Below are 22,750 nucleotides of genomic sequence, written 5' to 3'. Positions count from 1 at the left end.
GGGTATTACCCCTGCCATGAGCAACTTATGGAAGAGTTGAATCAATGACTAAGAACATAAGTATGGTAATAAAAGAGAGAAGGCCAAGACTCTAGTCTTTTTGGTCATTTTTAACTCTGGATAGCATTTCTTGTTTCCTTCACTACAACTAGTAAGATATCCAGAGGACCTTGGGGTTTACTAATCTTGATTGCTTCTGCTACCCATTGCACTTCTGTCTCCTCTGAGCTAACAGTATTTAGTACAAAATTTTTTGTTTCTGCTCCCTGAAGCATGTTGTTGACTTCTTCCTCAGTAAATACCTGACATTCAAGGTTCATCCTTGTCCCCTTTGTTTATAAACTTCTGATTTCTTCCCATTTCCAAAACGTCTTATTTTAGCTTCCTTTCATTATTTAACCCCCATAAATAAGTAAACAAGTCAAACAAATAAATGAATCGAAAGATAATATTTGGTGTCATTCTTACATGATAATACCAAAATAGCTTTCATCTCTCGTGTATCTTTTATTGAAACAGGCACTTTTCTTGTAAAAAAATAAAAAAGCTCTTAGATGTTGGCAGGAATGAAATCAGAGGAAGCTCTTTTAAAAGAAAGCATACGTCTTTTGCAAAATTGGGAATGCAGTAGAATACTGATTATTTTCCGTTTTAATCTAATTTTAATGGAACACCATCTGCCTTGCAATGGCCTTGATAAACTGTTAAGGACTTTAGGAAGTGATGAACACACATAGTGCAAGCAGAAATGTAAACAAACAGGCCAGCTATTTGTTCATTTACACGAAAAACAAAATGAGAATCATTGCTCATGCAGCCCTATATGTCTGGTCAATTTAATTAGCTCTTAATAGCCTAACAGCACTAACTCTTGAGAAAGGTTTATTTCTGTAAACAAAGTCCAGATTGCCTGTCAGGTACAGTACCTGAGTTTATAAACTAGCATTGCCATGACAACGAGACTGCCAGAGCTGCCAGTAAAATAGTCTTCAACACTGCAAACCTACATGTTTAGTCTCTTTAAAAAGGTTAATTTGTCAGGTTTTTTAAATGGAAAATAAACACATTTACAGTTAAATATGTGTATTGTGGCAAGCCATCGCATAGAGCAGAATAGGCTGCATCACATTAGAAGTATGAATGGCATCTGAATTGTCAGAATTTGAATTATGAAAAGTTACAAACAAGAGGATGTCATTTGTCCAATCTAAATTGTTTAGATGTAACTACATGATATGTGGATCTCATCCAGCTGCATGAAGGAAGCCAGGGTATCTGGTTAGTAAACATGGTTAGGTACAGTAGATTGTTTTTGACAATTATATGAGTAGAGGTGTTCCAACACGGTTCCACCAGGAGATCACGGGAAGTATTATCATATCCCTTTTCACAGATAGGTGGATTATGTTTTCAGTTTTTCTGAAGACAAATCAGCATCTAAACATTTCACTCTCTGTATTTCACTGCTCAGTACTGGAATTCTTTCATCAGATCAAGACCATGCATCCAAAAAAGCATGATGATACCAAATAGCTACTCTAGTTTGTACTTGTGTTGTCTGTTAAAGCAATTTCTACTAAATCATCTTGCTAAAATCTGAAAGGTAATAAAGCAGCTATTCAAAGGTTGTGGGCCCAAAAGATACGCTCAACAACAGTTTTTGTCACCACCAATGATTTAAATGAGTAGTTATCAAATAGGGAGCGAGTAAAGTATAATATTTTTCATTTGGATCTGTGGGTTTATTAATCTTGATTACTTCTGCTAACTGTTACACTTCTGTCTCTTCTGAGCTAACAGTATTTAATACAGAATGTTTTGTCTCTGCTCCCTGAAGCATGTTGTTGACTTTCCTCAGTAAATACCTGAAATTCTGGGTTCATCCATGTACCCTTTGTTTAGAAATTTCCCATTTTTTCTTGGATATATTTTACTTCACCATTTGTAGTGCTTTTGCTGTTGTGGCACTGGAGGAATGTTTTTTATTTTGTTTTTTTTTAACTTCCATTTATTATTTAATTATTCAAATTATTATTAATTGAATTCATTCATATTTAAGTAAACAAGTAAATAAATGGACAAACAGAAAGTTCGTATTTGGTGTTATTCTGGCATGATAATGCCAAAATAGCTTTAATCTTTTGTGTTTTATTACATTTTGTTTATCATTTTCATAATTGTTTGTTTTAGATTGCTGATATAATAAAAATATTGTAGAGAATTTATTTTTTATTTTGTACTAATGTAGGAAAATAGTGTGACAACATGTTTGATTCTGCTATTATTACTAAATTAAAGATATTTACTTTCTGTAAAGAAACACAAATAAAAAAGAAATGCACACAAAGCATGCTTATCCCCTTGCCTCGAAGAAGAATGAGAAAAAATGCAAAACACCTGGGGCTCATGTGAATATGTTTCTCATTCTTCAGGAACCTGCAGAGCTGCTTCTAAGCTTACATGCCTTCTTTAAATAAATAGCTATATGAGATATTTGGATCACTTCCTGTACCTACTATCAACCAACCAAGCTACTGTAGTTCTCCTTTGTAATTTGTCTTAAGGTCTTAAACAAATATTGGCTCATGAGGCTTGTTGGTCGTTAGTTGAAATTTGCTATCAAAACAAATTAAAAGATTGATAAACCTCAACAGGCAAGATCTGCTTTTCGTATTCTTAAAGTAATGCAGTGCATTTATCAGTGGCCTAGTGAATCTGTTGATTACGTCGGTGACGTAACAAAATGTTAGATGAATAAAGAGCAGAGAGATATTTTGCTTAACAGAAAGATAGGGCAGTCTTGCACTGCACAACAACACATTTATGTACAAAACATGCCACATCAGGCATGAGTGTGTTTCTTTTCACTGTGCATTTGCTTTGTTAGAAATTGGGTTGAAATTGTGCTTCGTAAATCTTAGAAATGGCACTGTGACTGCTTTGCTCCATTATCTCTGGCACTACTTTGCTTATCAGCCCAGAAAATACCACCTCCTGGGTTACAGACCTGACAGTCTGAAACTGTCTTTGTGCTGGTGCATTGTTTTCTCCTGATAAAAGAAGCAATTCTAATTTGTTTTCTTGACTGATGAAATATTTATGTATAACACATTTAAGCAGTTTCTTCTGAAATATCTCATATAAAGTGGAAAAAATATTGCTGAATCAGTTAAGAGCATCATTGTAATATCCAGATTTATCCAAAGCTGCTGTGATGAAATCAGAGTGAAGCAAATTGTGATACCAACACTAGATGGCAGTGTCCTAACAATAAAGCTTGAGAGACTATTTCTAAAAAAAAAACAATTATATATGGAATTATTCCTTTTTATAAACCATTGTCAATACCTTGTATGTGAGTTGAATGCATCAATTGAATGTGCTTAAAAAAAAACTTGATACCAAAAAACAACATATGTTGCAGTTCAAGTCACTCTACCTCATTTACTGAAAAGAAAAAAGCCTGTTTTGAACGTTTTTTTTGACAAATTAAACATAAAAATCCTTGTAAATTAGGTAAATAGGAATAAATAAAAAAAAATTACTGGGTATTAGTAGATGTTCTCGTAAAACCCTCTCGAGTAAATGAATTCACTTTGTAGAAATCACACTTAAGGATACCTTTAGGCTGAAGTGATACAAGAATATTAATTTATCAATTTTTGTGGCCAATTTAAATATCAACATCTACCCTTCCTATTACATGCCTGGTAGTGGGAGAATAGTGGGTGTTCCCAGGTTAACATTCAGGGAATCTCTGGGGTTCCTGAGTTGAAAAACTTCTGAAATACAGAAACATGTCCAGAATGGTTCCTATTTGGCTTGAAAATGCATTCTAATTCTTTGAACGAGTGCTATATTTAAGAGGAAGTCAGTTATAGCACAGTTTTGTAAAGTTCTTATCAGACATGCTCACCATAATAAAAGCATTAGTTAGTGAAAACGTCTCATTATAGTAGCTGATAGTTAACAACAAACATTTTCCTCACATCTGGGTTTGCTACAAATATTCATTGTTTGTATTTACTGGCCCTTCATAATTTCCTCTTTTTGTGCATACAATACAAAAGATTTTGATGCATATACTACAGTTTACTCTCCCGTGAATGTTCATCAGACTAAAATTGATCATTCTAATTCAATATGAAGCCTAGTCAATAGCTAAGGTGATCAGCTAATATTGCTGTAAATGAAAGTCTAGTTATTTTTACAGTTACTGTATGTTTATGCTTCTTTGTGTGAGTCATATGGCATTGCAAATCACTTTTATTGACATACAGCAGCATCCAAACAAATTGTTCTCTTAACACAGGGGTTAATTGAAAAGACTGACCTTGCAGGTGCAGCTGTATTCACCCACAGAGAGGAATATTCTTCCAAAGGTGTCCTCATATAGTGCAATAGTGTAATAGCAGTGTAGGCACAGCTATGAAAACAAAGGTGTAAAAGCCCAAAATGGCTTCCTCATAACCTTTAACCTCAGTCAAGAATAACAGATGTAGTCACACAGCAGACTTGCACCATTTCTGCTTGAGTCTTTTGTGAAATTACAGCCTCTTAGAATCAATACCTATAGAAGCTGTGTACTCATAATAACTGTCTGTTAGTCAATGGGGTTCTATCTACTGTACAGATTAATTTTAATAACAAGATAAAGCCAATTTTCTTTTTAACTTTTTTGAAGTTCTAAGAAGTTCTAAGAAAGATGATCAAGGATGAAAACAAAATATTTCTCAAAGGTTTACAGGTTACTACAGCATATACAGGAAATTTAGTAAAAATGTAGGATTCTGCTGCTCTTTTCAGTACATTGTTGATTTGAATGGACACAGCTCTTCACTTTATAAATTCAGTATTTGCACTGGTGGTAACTTTTTAAATTACAAGTGAGAGCATTGTGGGCCATAGAATGCTAACTAAAGCAAAAAACTTTTAAAGATAGAAAAAAATAATAGTTAATTACCAATAATGCCATTAATAATTTGTGCAAAATTCAGATTTTATATATCAATGAATAGAAGGTTTTAGGGTGCTGTTCATTATACTGTGATGAAATGTCTTGTGCTGGGGGTTCTCGGAACATTTTAGGTAACAAAGGATAATTGTTCCTCCCTTACTCTAAACATAGAATAGAATTAGACATAAAATCCTGTAAAGCAACGTACAGAGGTGCAACAATGAAACAGGTTACCCTACAAAACTATTTCTACTACAAGAATCCTATGCAAGGGCACCCTCTATTAACAAACCTTCCCAGAAGCAGTGTGAGAAGACAATGTGAATGGTGCCTTCTGACAGGAACCTGATGCCAACATTTGTGGAAAAAGAGATACAGTACATACCTTCATTTCACTTCACAGATCATAAACCATAAAATTGTAAGACATTCATCAAATCCCGGCTTTGACACCTGTTGCTAGATGGTCCGAGCATGCACTGTCCCACTCCCTAGACAGTGGATAACTCCAGCATTCCAAAAGACCATGACAGAGCTTCACAGAGGCAGGTGATGTCACTTCTGTAAATTGTTCAGTGCATGTGCTCTGTCCCCTTCTCTCCTTCGAAATTCTTCCTCCACATGAAGCTCAGCAATGGACAGGTGTCAGCCTGAGAAGTCTGAGACCGTTGTGGTGGATGCAGCCCTGCCTCCTGCTGCTGTTCATTGTAGTCACATTCAGGCTCCATGCACGCACAGACCACCTCTTCAGCAGCAGTCCTCCAAGTCCTCATTGCCAAAATCTTCTGCCATGGCACTTATACCTGTACAGATTTCAGGGGAGGGTGACATCATTTTTGTAACTACAGTAGCCCAGTGCATGAGCCCTACTACATAAACACAGCAGTACATGGTAGGCACAGGCACAGGCAGATGCAGGGGAATCTTCAGGGCCAGGCACAAAATCTAATTATTAATAGTATGCACTGCTGTACTGTACTGTATATCCTACATCCTTTGCCTGAAATGCCTCTCATGATAGTTTTCAATAAACCTGTAAGGTTCGTGTCCACTGAAGGAGGAAGTTGAGGCAATAATGATTAGTGCAGGAAATGTAAATTACTGCATAAATAATGCATTACATAAACAGTTGCCTACAGTAGTGGGAGTAAGTAAAGAAGAAAATTATACCTTCCTTTCTGTCTTGCTCAGATCAAACGTTCAACATAGGATGGCAGGACTACAAAGAGAAAAAAAGTAGGCCTTCACCTTTAACATCAGGCTGCAGGTAATCCATTGTAATGATCAACTGTAAAAATAATCACTCTAGATGTATTTATTTATTCTTTTACTTACTGGTGCAATTTGTCTGCCTGTTTCAGATATCCTACTGGTTTTATATTTGCAATCTCAGCAGAGACAGGCATTCAGTTTCTCATGTGTCTGCAGATTTCTTTTAATCATCACTAAACATATATCACAGGGTCAACTCTGCACAAATCTGGCAAGTAATCACTTTCCAATTACCCTGCTATTAAGTGCATAACAGTTAGAAAACTGCAGACAGTGGGCATTACACATCTTTTCAGGTAATTTTTAATAAGCAAAGCTGTTTTAAATGTTCTCATTTTCAGAAAGAATTATACATTGTGTGAGGTACTTCACAGAACATAATACCTTTTCAGGAACATACACTGTTCAAATATAGATTTTTATTTTTATTATTAAAAGAGTAGAACATTCTGCCACGTTAAGGCACAGGGTTGAAGAATTGTTTCTAAACTGAAGGGTGAAGATGAAAGATTTACTGTAGAACTGTAAATACTGTGCTTACTAATTACTGTATTATACACAATATACAGTAGGAAAAGAAAGGAATGGTTTCTATACAGGTTTCCTTCCATTATGCTTTTTTTCCTGCAAGAGATGGTTTGAGTTTCCATTTCCTACTGTATTCCATTAAAACATATTTAGTCTAAAAACATGAAAATAAAGCTAGAAACAAAATCTATACTGAAAAAGATGATTTGATGAATAGTAAAATATTGTAGCGTGCAGGAGAAAAACAGGACGGCGCTCCTATTTGGATGCCCAGGCACCACTTTATTTCGGACCTTTTTGAAGTCCTGGGGCTTTGAAAATAAATCTCTTTAATGCATTAACTGCGTATTTAAGTATATTATGTACATTATTTTAGTGTTTCTGAAATGCAAAAAAAATAATAAACTGTGTTTTAAAAATAAAAAGATATTCTAAATTCACTGTCTTCATCAAAGTGAAAGATTCTAAGGGATATTGAGGATGGAGTTACAGTAAATAATGTAGTGTAAGAAGGTAGTGCAGTAGGTTCAGGCAAGACAGAAATCCTTATTTAAACCACATTCCCCAGCATGTTATGGGGAATAGGTCGCCTGACCTGTGGGAGGAAGACAATTAAAACCAGGAAGCTGAGGTACCCAGGTTGACAGTTGACTGAGCTTTTGGTGTGTGATTGCATCAGAGGAGAAAGAAGAAGGGATGCAACCTTATTTTATTTTTTTTGGAAGTGATTTATTTTTTAGAACATTTTTGCATTTTTGCAAGGTGTATCCTGCCTTGCATCTGTTGCTTGCCGGGATAGGCAGGCCCCCTCCGTGACCCTGTATTGAATAAGTAGATTGGAAAACGGAAGGACGGATATAACCTGCTTTGGAATACTGTAATTTCAATAAAAAGCAACCACATAGATTCTTTGGCTCAAAGTAATGTCCTAATCTCACAGACTAAGAGGATCTCTAACAGAGAATTGTATGAAGAAATCTTGTCCCAGAAGTCAAAATTCTCAAAAGCATTGAAAATTGAGAAAGATGCAATGGATTCTTTCATACTCAACACTTAAATACAACCCAGAAGATACAAGTGAACCATCAGGAAGTGTTTTTAAAACTGAGTCCAGGAGGAACTTCATTACACAATGGAACTGTGGGACTATGGAACAAGCTGCCCAGTCGTGTTGTTGAAGCCTGGCTTCTTTCAAGAAAAGGCTAAATCACATCTTCTAGTCCCTAAATTAGTTACTGTAAGACCAAAGCAGCTAAATGGGACTAATGGCCTCCTCTCATTTACAGTATAACCTCTGTAATGTTCTGAAATTGTCATAGATTATCGTGCCTTGTCAATAGAGCATGTCATAAAACTGTATTGATTTTATCATTGTATGCAAGAGACCATGTAATTTACTGTGGTGTGCATCTATAGCAGGATTTCCAGAAGTATGTAATGAATTGCCTTGTCTTCATAAAAGGCAAATTGCTGTCAGAAGAAATGTAATTGTATAATAACTCAGCAGTGGGAGTAATTGTATATTCACAGTGAAAAACTAAACTTTCACCTTTAATAATACCAAATTGTTTCACGGAATTAGATATGCTCCTGTTTCTAATGACTACAAGTCTACATTACCTCTCACATTAGCTGTTTCCCTGTTTCTTACTTTCTGTGCCTTAAGGTTATATACTGTACTGTACATTTCATTTGGTTCTGAAATGCTGCAGTGATTGTTCAAACTTACATTGTTGAAATTCAAAATTATTTATTTCTATTATTTATTTTTTGTCCTTGCTGACCTTAAATGACATCTTCAGTAATTCACTTAACATACAGTACTTGATTTTGATTTCTTTCAATGTTATTGAAAAAGAAATGTACATGAAGGTGAAATGTACAGCATACTGTATGCAGTAGAAGAGTGGAAATAAGCAAAATTAGGCTTTAAAATTCCTCCCATACTTCTGTTTTAAACACAGTTTTCCATATGGTAGTTTCTTGTACTATTTGTACAAGACAAAGACAAATATTCTGTACCTGAGAATACTGTACCTTAATTTTCTTATAACTAACTTACAAGGTCCATCCAAACAGTAATACATCACCGTAACACATCCTGTCAAAAAACAACAGCATTTATTTTTTATCTCTATTCAAAGTAGCATGCATTGATAAAAATAGCGTTTAAATGCCATTTGTACACTCAGCTTGCAAATTGATAGTGAAGGTCACTTTAGTGAGGTTCTGAGAGAGTGTTTGTGCCTCCTTTAGGTGACAATAATTGCTAACAGTAACTAGATTTAACAACAGACTTTAAAGAACAGTCACTTGTGTGAGAATGTATAATTAAGTTGAATATACATTCAAAAGTCGCAGCCTTATGCGCTGCTCTACATGTACTTAGCAGTTAATGTCATTTTCAATGATTCATAAAAGAGCTTTAGGATTTTACTGGACGATAATGGGAAGGAAATTTAATTTTCCTCACACTTTTCTTCAGGGGTGATTTTCAGCCGTGGATTTTTCAAAGACGGAGATTCTCAGAATTCATAGTTAATGGGTAACCGGAGTAAGACGTGTTTCAATCTGAAACCTTAAGTCAATAAAAGCACTCAGCAAAACCTGATCTTAAAAAATTAAGTGATATAACTTGTATTGTCTAATTATCCTTAAAAGGTCATTATCATACTGGGTAACTCTGCAACATACCAAGGCAGATTGGATTCGAGTCAGAACTAGCTCTGGTGCCTTCTGTGTACTGTTTCACCCTTTAAACTCAGTCGTATTGCTTAGCAATTTATTAATGTATATTTGCCATGTACTGTACATATCACTTATTTATGTAAATGTTGTATTGATTTAAATACTGTATGTGTATATAAAAGAATGGGATTCTGAGTGGTTTAAAGATTGAAGATACTTGTTCAGACCACAAGATGAGGCCTGTAAGTCAAGACAGTGCTAGATGGGGTCTGGGTTACCACCTATCATTAACACCAGCACTCAGGTAAGAACTGCAAACAAGATCTGAATCTGTCTGCTCTGGTAACATTAGGGCCTGTATTGTAAAAACTGGCAGATGGCTGAACAAAGCTCTTGAACAAAGCAAGAGGACTATTTCATTTTTATTGAGAAAATTCAAATAGTTTTACTTGAAAACTCAGGCAATTTTCATATACAGTAAGTTTATAATTCTCCTGATTTTTATCACACTTCATATGCTTAATGTACAAATCTATATCAATGTGCAGTATTGGAATGGAGTATAGATGACATTTTGTTGATTTAGATTGAAGCATTCAAAGATGTCATAGATCATTCATACAGTAGCTCCACTTTTTTCCCTCAAACAGAAGGCTTGAATGCTATAAGTTTATTTCCTTTCATAGTTTTTCAAAGATGTTTATCATGGGATAAAAATGGAAGACTGTCAAGATGTTGTATTAAATTGATTTAAAAGGATGCCATAAAAAAGTAAAACACCATCTTACCCTGGAGGCCAAAAGCCTTTTACATCTTTATGGACACATCTTCTGCAACACTCCTTTTGCTTTATACATGCACTGTTTTTAGAACTGGGGCAGGGCATGGAGGAAAGCTCTCAGGCTATTTCAATATTTGATGAAATGGCTTTAATAATAAAGGATACACAGCTATTTTTTTTTTTCAGTTTTGCCATATGTAGAGGAGGAGAATGACGAGAGAAGACAATAGTTTCACTCTGTGCTTGGGGGCTTCTTATTTTTTAAACAGGGCAACCACCAGGTGAACAGTAGCTTGTCAGTTTGTATTAGGCTAAGATTGTTCTTTTTCTTTGTCTCAGCAGGGGACTGAGCCCTGTGTCCACATCGACTAGCTTCAACAGGCGAAGAGTTTGACTGCCAGAAGCTTTCTTTGTACATAGCTCATCTTGCCACTGTAATAAAAAATAAATATCAGAGAGTCATTGTAGACTGCACAGGATTACCGGCTGAAATTCACGTCTCCTAAGTATTTCATTTTCTTGACTATTCAAGGTTCCAGAGTAATGACTGCCAAATGTCCCATTCAGTAGGTTGTACTGTACTTTCGACCCAAACCAAAGCTGTGTGGCATGGGTGTGATATAATTCTCACATTATTGGATTATGCCAATATAATAAGAAATGTTATACCCTGTTTAGAAACAGGGGAGGAATTCCTATGAACCCTATAGAACCCATTGGGAAAAAATGGCAGAATTGTTCTTACAGTACCTTCTCTTCTGTCTGTTGTAGTTTTACATTCAAGGCTTTAGTTTTTAAGTAGTTGCAAAGCTGAATTCTTCTGCTTTTGCCCAATTGTCTGCTGAAAACAACTAATGCCACCAATGTCACCTTGCACCAACTGCATGCTGATCACCAGGTGTCTCCTTTCCTCACTGTTCCTCTGTTCTAGTTCTGGTCTCAGCCTGCTCAGCATCCCCACACATCTAATGTATCATCTCCGACTTCAGGCTGTGTGGTAATTGATGGGCGTCTGGACAAGCAGAATGTCTTCACTCAATCTGTAATAATTGTCCTCTGTTGTATTGTAGTGTAGGAGTCTAATCTTAAAAGGAGAGGAAAGCAGACACAAAAGAAAACAAAAACACTCCAAGGCTGACAAAACACTGAGCATTATATGCATAACCCAAGAAGTTATTTAATATTGCCTAAATTTAATCTGCATACAGTATGTTGTAAAACCACTGTTGCATTTAATGACACTATGAAAAGAAATGCACAGACAGGAACATTGTGGTGCACACAGTTACACCAGGGAGAATTTTACAGAAGCCATTTAACCTACCAGCATGTCTCTGCATGGTGGAAGGAAACCGAAGCACCTGGAAAAGAAAAACACACAAACATGAGGAGAACAAACTTACAAACTCTATGCAAATAGCACAGCAGGACCTGACCCCTGGGCTGCAGCACATTGAGACAGCAGTGCTAGCCACTGTGCCACCAAGTATACTTAGTGTACAGTACATATTCTCATTTTAAATGGAAGGTATTAACTGACGTTCAGCAGGAATAATGATAGAAAAAGGCAATTCACCCAACTGTTTTAAAATGCAATCATTACCGTTTCACTGTATATACTGTATCTCTTGCAAACATTCTTAAAAATTTCCATGCCTCCTGCCTCCACCCCATCTCCACCTTTGCACCTACACCTTGGTTAACTCCCCTCTCTGAGTGAGGTTCAAGCCTCTTTGTCCTATCGCCTACTGTCCCTTGACCAAACTGGTTAAGCCAAAACTATTTTACTTAAATACTCAAACATTCCCCCATTCTTCATTCATCTGACTCTGGTCGTTTATATGTCATCCAACCTCATTTACTTTTTATGAACGACAGGGCCTTCTATAGCTCTGCTATTGCTAATGCTCTGGAAGTGTACTATATCTCTAAGCATACAGTATCAGAGATGCACCTGCCCTGTCCAGAGTGCATTTTATTCTTAACTTGAAACCTTTCTTTTCAGACAGGCTTTTAATTATTGTCTGTGTCTGCTCCACTTTCTAATGACCATGTATTTTCTGCTGCACCTCTAACTGCTTGTGTTCCTTATATGTGCTTATTTTATAATTTATTATCCTTAGAACTGTATTCTTGTGTTTTAACTTATACTTCACCTACTATAAAGAGCTATAAAGTGCGTAGTTAGGACCCTATGCAGATGATATAATCCAGAAGTAACTTGAAAGGACAACAGGGAAAAGACGTTGAGGATCAGGATGGGAGGACAGACAGGGGGGCGTGACGATGGTGATCCGGCGTGGCGCAGGCAAACAAGTCCAAACTCTCCAAGGGGGAAATCTGGGCACAGTCCAGACTCCAGGTGCCGGGAGAAAAATCCAAGACAGACAAAGTTAAAATCCAGAACAGGAATAGGGAGTTAAAAACATGATGACGAGGCCAGGTGCTCTGAGCCCCGGACTCAGATGGTCAGGATGCCGTTCTGAAGCCGATGCCGTCGGGTCTCTCCTGGACCAGCTGATAGGCGGGCTTCCAGGCCTTCGTCTCCCAATGCTGAGCCAGGAATAGCGAGAGTGCCAGGCTTAAATAATAGCCGGACAAACAGGGGGCAGGTGCATGTAATCAACTAAAATACTAAAGGGTTGGAGCACCCTTAAGGGAGGGATGACAATTGTGACAAACTGTGCTATATGAAATCTAAAATGTTTATTATCGATATATCATTATTTTATTACTATAACACAGAGGTAAGCGGATGTACTGACCTGTACTGCAGGTAAAACACTGTGTTGCGGAATGAACAGAAGATCTTTTAATTGGCAATATAAACATATTGCGACAGTAGTTCTTATGTCTTTTTGAATTACAGACTGAGACTTTTAAGACGTTTGTCAACAAATCATGAACTTTTACAAATTGTGTTTTTACGTGAATTATAGGTGCCCAAAGTTCACTATTAAGAAAAATAATTGACATTAAATATGCTTGCCAAGAAAAGCTTACATTAAATATGCTTTCTGACACTATTTTTTTCAGCAATCCATAATGATACAATGTTGCTTACTGTATAGCTTGCTGTTTCAGTACTCCCCGCAACCACAATATTACAGTAGGTGAATTCACATTTTTTGTAGTTTTGCGGTATGTCCACCCCTTAAACCAATGAATGTATTGCATTAAGACTTCAGTGTCCTAATCTGGAATTAAAAATTAACTTTAGGAATGGAATTGCATGTTCTGACAATATCAGACCCAAGGTCTGCTATGGTTCAAGTTTGTCCTTGAAAACCACATACAGTACACGAAAATGAGTAAAGTCCTTGTTATTTTAGATGAGATTTAAATATCACATAATCAGAAAAGAGCCTTTTGAACCAAGAGATGTATTTTCGACTCTTGATTTAGGGTTTGGGTGTATCTAGGAAGAAGATTAATGAACATGTTGATGAGCATCAATATGTTTAAATTACCTTGCAATTCCAAGCAGAGCAACAGTGCTGAGCACGTGTTGTAAATTCTTTCACCTTTCACCTTAAGCTTCATGTGATCCCTGCTGCTTTTCAGCACCATTTTAGATCAGGAACAGACAAAAGGTCTTACAGTACATCACATAAAACTGAAAATCTAGCCTTTAGAAGTCCTTGGACTTCACCACCTCTAAAGCAGTGACATTACGATGAAGTAACGAAGCATTAGACTGTTCTTACACCTTAATTATCTCAAAACAAAGAGCACAATTAACCTCAAAAGTGTAAGCAACCTCATCTGACTGAAAAGCTTATAATTGTATGTGCTGACAGTGATTAATGGTTTCTGAAAATGTTCAATGCTGTTATTACCTTGCTTTCATGCCCATTAATCGACGTGTGATCTAAATTTCAACAGCATTGTGCTAAAAACGTACAGTGTCTGTATGATTTTGCTGCTGCGGAATATATATTCAATATTTCACAGTGAACTAGGTAGCGTTCTAGGGGTGAAAGAATAAGGCGGTGAAGTTCATTCCTTGCTGCAATGATCTACTGTAAGTATTATACTGAGCCAGGGCTGGATTTTGGTGTTAGTAGGCCCTGGGCACTTTCACTCCGAAATGTGCAAAAAGAGGGGTAAACACCAATTAAATTATGTTGATTGACATGATGCACTTTAAACTATTCTGATGCTAAACCACGTGATTGATGGAGTGATTCGAGCGACCATCGCTTCGATACTTCTAATCCCTAGAACAGTCGCTAGATGATGTATGATTATTGTATGATGATTGATTTGGAGCACCTAGAGTCGATTGCAAGCATGTTGTTTCTATTCGTTTTTCGTTAGTCACTAGTGTTTCCCTCCTTTGTTAGGTCCTAAAAACTTTGTAGCCCCTAGTGCCTAATGGGAAATCCTGAAACAGTTCACCAGGCACATAGGGTGCTTAAATTGCCATGCAACTGAGAAGATACTGTATACTGTAATTGCAGAGAGGTATTTTATGGGGATGATGTCATAAGAAAGACAAGATTGGGATGAAGAAAGTTCAGATTATGGGCAAACATTGTGCTTGGATTTCAAAGCAGGATGGCTATAGGCCAATGCTTACAGTACTGTATGTTAAGAAGTATTCACTTTAATATTTCATTCTTATGAGACATTCATGATGGCGTTGGCTAGACACTGAAGATAAATGTTTCACTACTGAGTCCTTGTTCTGAATGTTTATGTCTGGCATACAGAAATACATGTCCTCTGCAGTAGTGTGTGGTTGTTTTTCAGTTGTGTGCTTTCCTTCACTCCACAACGTATTTGGAAAATAAATGTTGCTACAATATTAGGTTTGTTAAGTTGAAAAAATAAAATGGACTTTTAAGGTCTATCATTTTTTTCTGATTTGAAAACTGATTGCCTTCTGAATAATATTGAATACAAGTGGCAATTAATGCATAATCCATATGTATCATAATGCAAACTGCAGTAACATTTTAAACCCAGTGTAACGACAACATACTGTACAGTAAGTATGCCTTACAATTTCCTTTTCTTGTACTTCCACTTTCTTTCAGTTATCTGTGAAGCATTATATCTGTATGTCAAAACATGACAAGAAATAGTGAACATATTTAAAGCTCACCAACCATCCCCTTCCACAGCTACATTAGCTTTATAGCAAGATGGCTTGGAAACTGAGTTTTTCTTAACATTAATTGGTACACATTTTCTAAAAATCTTCATCCTTGTTGCAAACACGTTTAATCTCAAAAGCTGAGAATAAGGAGTTGAGTCATTGCAATCCTTTAGCGTGAGGAGTTGTACAGCATTGCAGGCAAGAATGGCTTTTTTTAGAAAAATGTGATTAACAATTTTTGCAGCAAAATCCACAGTATTACAGACAGAGATAATGCTTTATCCCATACTAAGACTAAGCATTCCTCTAGTCCTCAGTTACCACCCCACTAACATAAACATACAGAAGATTTAGCAGAGGCACATAAAAAGGCTACAGCAAGACCCATCTATCCATTTTCTAACTGTTTAATCCAATTCAGGGTCATAAGGAAGCTGGAACCTATCATGGCAAGCAATGGATATCAGACCAGATACCAGTCCATTGTAGAGCACCTACAAACACAGACATGCACACACACTCACACCAGGGTCAGTTTTCCATAAGCCAATTAACTTACCTATATGTCTTTGGACTGTGGGAGAAAACCAACATAAACAAAGGGAGAACATGCAAACACCATGCAGAGAGCAGCCCAAGGCATTGAACCAAAGGCCCCAGCACTGCGAGGCAGCCAATGATAACCACTGTGCCACGTGAATGATTTGCTTGAATCATTCAACAATAAAAACCCTCAGGGTCCAACATTTATTCCCATCTGGAGCAATTTCACCAAATAGTAGAGTATGGCCTCCATAAATGGCATTACTATTTTAAGTAAAAACTCACATAAACATAGAAAATCTACACACTCTGAAGCACTGACTTCTGCTTACGATGATCAGAAGCCATTCTGGACCAGCAATCAGTTGTACTAAAATACAATTTATGGTAATATAAAAATAATGCAATTCCGTTTTTTTTTCAAAGAACATGATCAATGCTTAGGTTAATAGCTTTTGGCATTTTTATGTATATGTTTAAATAAATTTGTTCCTGCTTTCCTCTGGAGGTACATTTAGGTGCAAGGAAATTCTGTTATGCTCTGCTCCAGTTGCTTCCAGGACATGCTACAGTAATGTATGTCAATCAAGCTTATGATAATATAACCTCATGTCTCTGAAGGGCTAGATTACAATTAAGCCATTTCAACAGTTCACTTACAACCAGACAAGCATAAATTGACAAGTAACTTCCATGACCTTTCCGAACAATTAAGAGTTATCATTTATTATTAAAAAATATTAATTATTATTTCAATTTATTAGTTATTATTAGTTATTAACTACTTATTATTTCTTGAGAGGCATTAAAAATGTAGCAATTGAGGTTTGGACCCAATAGCATCTGGAACCAAGAGGAATTTCTTCTTTGATCACAGATCATTCTGTCATGCTCTGTCAAGTACAGTAACTACAACATACAGTACAATGTACAGGACATGTTGGTGAAATAAATACAGTACTGTATGACTTGTGTACTTTTAATCCCCCTAAAAGTTTAAGAAAAAAGACCAGTGAAAGAAATCTTCCATGCAAATAAGTCCTAGATGTTTGATCCACTTTGGTCTGATGTGATGTGACTTATGTTCAGTAGGTTTTGCTGAGGAGGTGATCTAAACCCTCCTGTTTTTGCTTCCTGACTCATAGGATCGGTACTGCTTGTTTAATTATTTGTATATACTGTATATAACTATTGTATTATTGTAATGTCCTCTTATCAATCTGAGTGATCACTGATCACAACAGATTCTGCACTATCTACAAAATTCCTTTGTCTCTCTTAGGATGTAGCATCTGTAGCACCTCTTGATTATGAATTGAACAATTGAATGTTATGATTGAAGTAACAGTGGCAAGATTTTTTAAGATTTTCTCTTGTCTCTTTTTTATTTGCTTTCCTTTTTCTTTGTCCTCTGTTCAAGAAGATCCACTTATTTCCCCTCTCTCCTCCCACTACTGTAAGACTTAAAATAATCTGGATTTGATTATTTTATGATAAAAAACAGCACTCAAATTAATTAATTGTGTTTCATGTGCATTTTGTGCAATCTTTTCAAAACTCAAGAGAGACACACATAATTCTTATATGAATACATATGTAGACAGATATTGTATCAATTAGTGCATAATTAATGGATAATACGTGTTTTTAATTTATTGTTTCTAAAACACTTTGTGTCCATGGGTTGTTAAAATATGGCTGTGAACAATACTAGTGTAGTGCAGTTTAAATATCCTATCTTACCAACTGGCAACAGTTTGTCTCGTTTGGGAAACAAAATCAGATGTTGCCAGTGATTTCCAGTGTCCTCCATGGGTCTTGAATTGGGGCCCATCCTGTTCCTCATTTACATGCTCCCCTCTGAGTCAGATCATGCAGCATTCAGTCATTGACTTCACAGCTATGCAGATGACATGCAGCTGTACTGTTTATTAACACCAAACCTGACGTGTCCACCACCTTGGAAAATGTAGACAGCTGTCTGGAGGAGATCAGGATTGGGATCAGCCAAAAATTTCCCATGCTTAATAGTGCCAAAACAGAGGCCATGCTGTTTGTAACACTTGATCAGATCACCACCACAATTAGCTGCAGTCCCATCATTGCTGGAAATATTATTCCACTATCTTCAGTGGTCAGCAATTTGGGTGTGAAGTTTGATGCTTCTCTCCAATTCTCAGATTATGTTACAAGCATCAATAAGTCTTCATATTAACATGTGAAAAATATCTCCCGGTTGTCTCTCAATTTTGCAGACATGAAAAGTTAATTTATGTCTTCTTTTCATCTTGCCTGGACTATTGTAACTCTCTTCTTTGTGGTCTGCCATCAAGCACATTAATTAAATTACTTCTCCAGAACACCACTGCCAGGGTATTCATCAGAGCAAGGAAGTCAGACCATAACCCCCTTGTTCTAGCAAAACTTAATTGGCTCCCACTCCATAAGAGAGTGGATTTTAAACTATTGGTCCTGATTTTTCAGGCTTCAGTCTATCTCGCCGACTTTTTTCGTTTTCATACTTCACCCCAGACATTAAGATCTGGTCAATTTAATCTGCTGCAGATCCCCAGAACCAAACTATATACGGAGGTTTTCCATCACTGCTCCTTACCTCCTTTGAATAGTCTCCTTGATCATCCCAGACAAACAGTTTCATGTGAAAAAAGAGATCTTAAAACCCTTCTCCACCAGCAAGTCTGTCAATTTCCAGTATCATGAACTGTCTGATTTCCTATCTTTTTCTTCTTAGTAATTTTAAGTTAATTGACTTCCCTTTTAGCCTTTTTATGTAAAACACATGAAAATCACTGTAATGAACTACAAATACAAATGTAATTTAAATACAAAACTGTTATTATTATTATTATTATTATTATTATTATTATTGTTGTTATTATTGTTATTGTTATTGTTATTGTTATTGGTTGATGGTGGCGGTAGTGATGATGGTGATACTGGATTTTCAATTTCAGAGATTGGGAAAATAAAGTACAGTTCAGGTCAATTAGCAATTAGCAGATAGATCTTTGGCTAGATGGGCTGAAGGGAATTAATTTGTACATACAGTAAATTAACTTTACATAATATTGTATATACTGTGTAACATTGTATTTTATCGTATGTTTTACCACACATGGTTGCTGTAATGCAAAATCTTAGTATTTTCGATTTTTTTTATTTTAAATACTTGGAATATTTGGCCATTTACTCTGACTATGAACACCTTCTGGACTGGTCCATTTTGAATGGCAAGTTTAAAACTCATTCATTAAAACATTGAACCCCCTTAAAATCTGTAGTCAACTTGAATTGGCCAGGCGAAAAGCATGGTAATATGGAAAAAGTATGCAGGTACAATAGTGAGCACAACATTTGCTGTTAATTGCTAAGGAGATCACCAATATTCAAAATGGAAGATCAACTAGTCCCGGTTATGTGCTAGGATTTTTAGGATTCTGTTTAGTATAAAGGGTAGAGATGAATACCTCTTCTCTTAGTAAGAATTATCATAGAGTGCAGAGTTAGTCATGAGACAGAATGCATCTCAATAAATATACTCCCATGATAATCTGGCAGTGGTTTGTGCTGATCTCAATCTAATTAGGTCAGTTCTGTTTTTGTGTGATTCTGATATACAGTATGATGATGATTTAGCTTTTAGTTTTTTCTGAAGTTTTTATAAGCTGTCTGGCTATAACCTTCACTCGGGGAAGCAGACTGAAAGTGAATAGTTGTTTGTAAAATGCCTGGATTACTTTATATACAAAATACATGTAGTTGACATTAAGGAACAAGTAATAGGTTTATTCCATGCTAAAAAAAAAGAAGAAAGAAAACAGCCACGACCACTCTAATCTCTCCATCTGTGTTCTCAAAGATGGTTTTCTGAACTCATACATCAGAAAGACTACCGAAACCAAACTTATCCTGCAGCTAGGATCACACATTCCCCCTTCTCTTAACGACAGACTACTCTTCTTCTAAATTTTCTCCATTCATAGGAGGTTTCATTTCACACCTCTCTACACCTATTCTGACTTCACACCTCCTGACTGGCCTCTCTTTCGGTCCCCTGCTCCCGCCTCTCGCTCCTCCTCTCTCCCAGCCTTTGTTCTCCCGCTACATTACCTTTGCCTACTGCCTTGTCTCTCTCACACCTGAAGAAGGCTCCACGGCCGAAACATTGTGTTTTCTTTCTTCTTTTTTTCAGCATGGAATAAACCTATTACTTGCTCCCTTGCAGCCTACGCATGCTGACGCAGCTACCCTCCTGAACTACTTGACATTATGCTGCATTTTTATGTGTGATCACTTACCCCTTCAGTCATTGCTCACTTTTCATTCAGGGCTTCCCCATTAAAAAGTAGTAGAAAAATCTTCCATTTTTAAACTGTGTACAGTATGTTGATGGTACCTTAGTTTAAGACTAGGTTTAAAGGTTTTCTTTTACCCCCAAATGCTTGCGATACATAAATTGTTGGAATAATAGGGACTTATTTTGTTTAATGCATACTTAATGCATAATGATTTAATATTATTTATAGAACAAATACCACAATTAATCACATTATCTAATAAAGCAAGAAAGAAATTTGGTTGAAAATGTGACCACGCAAAGTCTGAGTCAGCTTAAACTTAATAAAACACTAAAACCACCTCTTTATCTTATTACTGCAGTCTGCCCAGAAGTGCAGCATAATCAGCGCAGCAAATTTCTAACATTCATAATTAAAGCTACCCTCATGTCCTAACAATGCTGCAGATTTCTAAAACATTTCTCCCACAAGCAAGAGACATTAATTGAGTTCATTTTGGGGTAGGAGGAAAAACAGCTTGCATAGATGAGAAACGAAAACATAAAAGTAAAATCCGCATTCAGATCTTAATAACAGATTTTTTAAAAATATGCACAGAACGTCTGTGAATTCATGCAGAATAACAGTATCTGCTTTAGTTTTTCCAAAAAGCCATATTTTTAGTCCAAATTGTGAAATGCTTACTTGTAAACAGTGCCAGGAGTTCATGTCAGTCAGTTATAAGGTAGAGAGGGCAATTATGGCTTATCTGTTGAAACATAATGCTAAGTAAAAGGCTTGAGAGATTTAGACAAGCCCTCGATAGAAAAATGTTTTAGGTTTTACCCTGAAGGCAAAAATTGCTTCACAGGGGGGACTCGTCCTTGAATGTTTGTTGTAAATGAAAATGAAAATCATAAAAAGTGTGTTTCCATTATGTTGGTTTTGTATACAACACACGAGTAAACAAGAAAGTACTCCGTTATTATACAGTATATATATATCAAGCAAGCAGTCATATCACCCTGAATCTCACAACTGATAGCCCACTGAAGTACAGTACAGTAGGTCGAAAGCCTGGTCAGTACCTCGATGGGAGACCTCCTGGGAAAGCCAATGTTGCTACTGGAAGAGGTGTTAGTGGGGCCAGCAGGGGGCGCTCACCCTGCTGTCTGTGTGGGTCCTAATGCCACAGTATAGTGACGGGGACACTATACTGTAAAAAGGTGCCGTCCTTCGGATGAGACATAAAACCGAGGTCCTGACTCTGTATGGTCATTACAAATCTATAGAGTATTCGTGGCAAAATATGGAAGTAGAATGCCAGGCCTTTCTTCCACGCAGATAGTGCTAGTGATGTTGCTGTTGTCATGGAAACGTGATCCTCCGCCACCAACACCGCCCCATACTGCTGCTGCCCAGTATGGGTTTTATGGAAAGGCAGCCAGAGCTTATTTGGAGTTGAAAAAAGAAACACTATGTTTTTCATTGGAATGAAAAGCCGTGAAACTCAGTCGTCAAATTTACCTGTATGTTCACAAACATATAATGATTAAAATTTAAATTAGTTATTGTTGAACAGTTATTAGAATTTGTCACTTAATCTACTTAGAGATACTTTCTTTCCAGACTGCACACAGAATATTTTGCTTTTAATACTTAAAATAAACCTTACTTCTTGCTGAATCTTCTGCTTTCTCATGCTCCTCTTTAAGATATACTTCTGTTCCTAATGTACTGTATGCCCTAATGTGGAAAGGACACTTTGTTGTTTGTCATGTCATATGTTATGAGCTATGAGTATCTGCTATAGTATGTCTGAATTATTTATTTCATTACCTCTCAACCTGTAACCTCTGGGGGATTGTTTTAATAGCACAGACTGGCTTTCAAAAAACTCAAGTCTATTTCGGAGTGTATTAGGTTTTTCAATGTCTCAAATCTAGTGTCGGATGTTGGATGTAACATCCCACAGTAGATTTGGATGCAGGAGGAAGGACATACTGAGCTCCAGTACTCCCTACAATTGTAAAGATTTGTTTTACAGTACATGTTGTTTATAGTTTTATGGAATTGAACACATGAAATTAAAGAAAGCACACAACCTCAATCAACATTTCCTTACTTGTCAAACTGTTTTATTTCACTTTTATAAATTGCTTTTTCCCATGTTGCTGTCAAGACAAATCACTAAAAGCCCTTATTAACTCTCAACAACTTCATTTGAAAAAATATCATTGGAAGAACATTTTTTTTTCCTAGCTGTCCAATATCATGTCTTGTTACAAACCATAAGGTGAACGTAAGTTCTGAAACATCAGGCGTGTGGGAGAAATGTACTTGATGTCAGTGCATGACCCTATGTTCAGAGCTCTGATGTTGCAGGCTGGGGGAAAATATATGCGTAGAAATTAAGCCTCCCATATCAAGAAAGTAAATTCACAAATAAAAGGCTAAAGATCAAATTGTAATTAGTTTTGATATTTTCAAGAATAATTAATATCTTTCTGTAATGAATTGTCGATAAGTCACTGATCACTAGTTTAAGTTGTTGTTTTCAGTAGCACAGAATCAAAGCT

The sequence above is a fragment of the Lepisosteus platostomus genome, chromosome 4 (assembly GCF_059453375.1).
Source record: "Lepisosteus platostomus isolate fLepPlt1 chromosome 4, fLepPlt1.hap1, whole genome shotgun sequence".
In the NCBI taxonomy this organism is placed as follows: domain Eukaryota; kingdom Metazoa; phylum Chordata; class Actinopteri; order Semionotiformes; family Lepisosteidae; genus Lepisosteus; species Lepisosteus platostomus.
The sequence above is the reverse complement of the archived record's forward strand: the minus strand, read 5'-3'. Positions refer to the sequence as shown.